The sequence below is a fragment of the Herpailurus yagouaroundi genome, unplaced genomic scaffold (genome assembly GCF_014898765.1).
Source record: "Herpailurus yagouaroundi ecotype Mexico unplaced genomic scaffold, PumYag 162, whole genome shotgun sequence".
Taxonomy (NCBI): Eukaryota; Metazoa; Chordata; class Mammalia; order Carnivora; family Felidae; genus Herpailurus; species Herpailurus yagouaroundi.
Window position 1 is genome coordinate 74,380,450 of NW_024412403.1, and position 3,846 is coordinate 74,384,295.

Consider the following 3,846-nt stretch of genomic DNA (forward strand, 5'->3'; position numbering starts at 1 on the left):
CATTTTGCTGTGCAAGGGAACGTGGAGAGCAGAGTCTTTTATAACAATCCTTGAGAGAGAGATGAGGGTGACAACGTGTCCCCTGCCGAGTCCCAAGCAGGGATGGATCCTTTGTAGATTGGATCCGCCTCCTTTGTAGATTGTAAATTCCTGGGGAAGAGATCTCTAGTCTGAGAAGTCAGCAGTGTTCCCGGAAAGAATGATTCCTCTCCTTTCTTCACAGCACTTTTAAAACAAATCAGACTGTATCTGACTAGATGGCCAGCTCGCTAACAGCTGATCTCCCATTGGAGTTCTCTGGGGCTCTCTGCCTCCGAGGTCTTCAGTCCCTGAGTTATATAGAAGCTTTCACTAGGTTTTTTTTTGTCTTTTTTTTTTTAATGTTTATTTATTTTTGAGAGAAAGAGAGAGAGACAGAGTGTGAGCAGGGTAGAGGCAGAGAGAGAGAGGGAGACACAGAATCCGAAGCAGGCTCCAGGCTCTGAGCTGTCAGCACACAGCCTGATGCGGGGCTTGAACCCGCGAACCGTGAGATCATGACCTGAGCCAGAGTCAGGCGCTCAACCAACTGAGCCACCCAGGTGCCCCTGGACTGCACTAGTTTTAATGGCGGCTGGTGAAAGGCTGTCTTTGTCCTCTTGAGGCCTGAGGTGCCTCTCGGGCTAGGATGCCAGGCCGTGGGGGCTCATCCAAGAGGCTGGACAGGGGCCGGGCTTACGTCTGGGGTCCCGGCTCAGGCAGCCCTGCTCTCTTGACTCAGAGCTGTACAGGAAAGGCCGGGTGGGCTATGGGCTGTGGGGACTCTGTGTGGCCCTGGAAAGCACCCCTCTGCTGCCTCCAGCTGTTTGCTGAGTGATCACATCCTTGGGAAGCCTTCCCTGAGCTCCTGACCAGTCTCATCATGATATCAACTACTCCTTCTTGGCTCTAATCATTGCAGTTTTAGGTGAATTTGTGTAATTCTTCATTTAATGTCTCTCTTCCAAGGAACTGTGTGCTCCACGAGGGCATGGTAAACTCACCATTGTGCCAAACCCCGTGTCTGACACATCGTTGATGCAATAAACGTATTTCGGGGGCGCCTGGGTGGCTCAGTCAGTTGAGCATCTGACTTCGGCTCAGGCCATGATCTCACAGTTCGTGGGTTCGAGCCCCGTGTCGGGCTCTGTGCTGACAGCTCAGAGCCTGGAGCTTGCTTCGGATTCTGTGTCTCACTCTCTCTCAGCTCCTCTCCCACCTGTGCTCTCTCTCTAAATAAATAAGTATTTAAAAAAACAATACACATATTTCGGTTGAATGAATAAATGATTGAATGAATGGATCTCTGAATTTGTCAAGTTCTTGATCTCTTGAGTTAGGCCTGGTGCCCCATGGGGCTGGCCTGGGGAGACAAGTTCTCTCTGCTGTTAACTGTTGAACAGGCATTACCAATTCCCAGGCAGATGGGCTCAGGATGGGATGGCTGTGGTTATGGGAGGAGATGTGAGCCTCAGCTCAGAAGGTAGCCTTGAGAGAGGCCTGGCACTGAGATCAGAGCCCAGGGTGCAGGGCACTGAGTAGGGATGTGTCTGTACAGCCAGACACGCTGGAGCTTTGGTCCAGGCTTCCAATTTCGTAAACATGATGATGAGACAAGTAGGTACAGCTTGAGGTTTGTATGTATCTTTTTAAATCTGCGGTTTTAGATTTTTAAATTAATGAAGGAAGAGAAGAAACCTGAGTGGCCAGTAAGCATTTGAAGACCTCTTTAGTAATCATAGAAATGCAAATTTAAACAACAAAGAGATACCTTTTCTATCCAACAGCTTGGCAAAAAGGAAAGGGCCCAACAGTGCCAATGGTGTTGGTGAAGAGGTGGGGAGAACTTCACAGGACAGGAGGGAGGATGTAAATTGCATTGAGAGCTCTTTGGGGGCATATGGTTGATCCTAAAATGGGCACACCTGAGGACCCAGTGATCCATTTCTAGGTACAAGCTCTAGTCTGGAGCAGTGGTTCTCAAACTTTAGTTTGCATCCAAACCACCTGGAGGGTTTGCTAAAACAGATTGCCTGACGCCAACCCCAGGGTCTGGTTCAGTCTAATGTGGGCCCTGAGAATTCTCATGTCTACTAATTTTTCAGGCAATGCTGATGCTGTTGGTCCTGGGACTACACTCGGAGAAGCACTGTTCCATTCTTGCTTACGTGCACAGGAAAACATGCCTAGTGATGTTCATTGTACCATTTCTTACGGCAAATCTTAGAAACAAACCCAAACTCCATCTGTGGAGGAGAGGAGAAAGATACCGTGGCATATTACACAATCGAATTATTATATGGAAGTTAAGTGAATGAAACAAGTTTATTTCACCATAGATAGTTCTGGAAGGATATAAGTTGTAGCGGGTTACATACAGTATAAAACCATTTTTTTGGTAAGCTTAAAAACAATGTAGACAATCCAGTTCTATGTAATCAATATAATATAAATACTATAACACAGGTTGGATGCGTGTCTAATCTATATAGCTGCTGTTTCTAGATAGGGAGGGGGATACCAGGACCAGGATAAGAGGATACAGGGGCTTCTAGCTGGTCTGTTATTTTATGCTTAAAAAAAGGATCTAGGGGCACCTTGGTGGCTCAGTCGGTTGAGCCTCCGATTTTGGCTCAGGTCATGATCTCACGGTTTGTGAGTTCGAGCCCCATGTTGGGCTGTATGTATACGTGACCCGGGTCTGTGCGAGTGTAGGCCTTGGGGCCTGTAAGTTCCTGGAGCCCTGAAAGTCCTGAGCAATGTGTGTAGCTCATAGAGGGGACCTACAGGGGCCCCCTCCCCCCACCCCCCCACAGGCTTACTTCCAGCATCCCTCTGCTGTGCAGGGCCTGTGTGACCCTGGGGCTGGGACTGAGGCAGTTAGAGACGACGAGGCCTGATCTAGATGGAGATAAACGTGCAGCCGCAAATATTACAATTTACGGTGTAGTGTGGGAGCAAACCCAAGAAAAGGCCACCGGAGTTCTGAGGAGGAGTGGTCAGCTCTGTGCAGGGAAGGCAGCTAGGGAGTTTTCGGGAAAGAGATTACATCGGTAGTAGGTAGTTTTTCGGTTTTGTCTTTATTATTATTTTTTTGCCATTTTGTCTTTTTACCAGCTTTATTGAGGTGTATTTCACACACCACAAATTTCAACTGTTACAAGTGTATAATTCAATGATTTTTAGTAGCTTTACCGAGTGGCACAAGTATCAACATAAATTGGTTTTAGAACATTTTCAGCCTCCACAAAGATCCCTTGTACCGTGTAGTCAGTCCCCACTCCCGCCTCCCTCCCTAGGCAACTACTCACCTCCTCTCTGACTCCAAATTTGCAGGATTATGTTTTGAAGGGTGGAAACCGGACCTTAAGTTAATCACAGGGCAAGTACAAGACCTGGGGACATGGGTGGTTCCCTCTTTATAGCAGAAGAGCAGCTCTGTAGACTCTAACTTTGCCATCTGGGGTGAAGTTCTGAACTTGGAAGCTTCGCACCCTTGAGGCTCTCTGCCTGCCCCAGAAGCATGGCTTTGGTCAGGGAACGCCTTTCTTCCTTATACTTTTGGGTGGTTGGCTTCCTGTTCTTCCCATATCCCTAAACTTGCTCGGGGGATGCAGTGCTGCCCTTGACTTTGAAAACACATTTGGCTGTGGATTCTCTGGGCTGGCAGTCACAGACCAGCTGGCTGCAAGTCCCTGGAGGCCATCCGAAGCTCCGGATGATGCGGAACAGCCATGTGAACAGCACAACGAGGGTCTGTACTTGCCTGCCGTCACCTGCTCTGGTTCCGCTGTGATGAGGGTCCTTGTGGTCTCTGCCCAACTCAGA

The 3,846-nt window shown here is 48.5% G+C and overlaps 1 non-coding gene across 1 annotated transcript; it reads right to left on the bottom strand.

Annotated features, from left to right (window-relative positions):
* Positions 1–498: 498 nt before the first annotated feature.
* Positions 499–583, bottom strand: TRNAQ-CUG (transfer RNA glutamine (anticodon CUG)). The gene has a single exon. It is a non-coding gene; the product is annotated as a tRNA-Gln (tRNA).
* Positions 584–3,846: the final 3,263 nt, after the last annotated feature.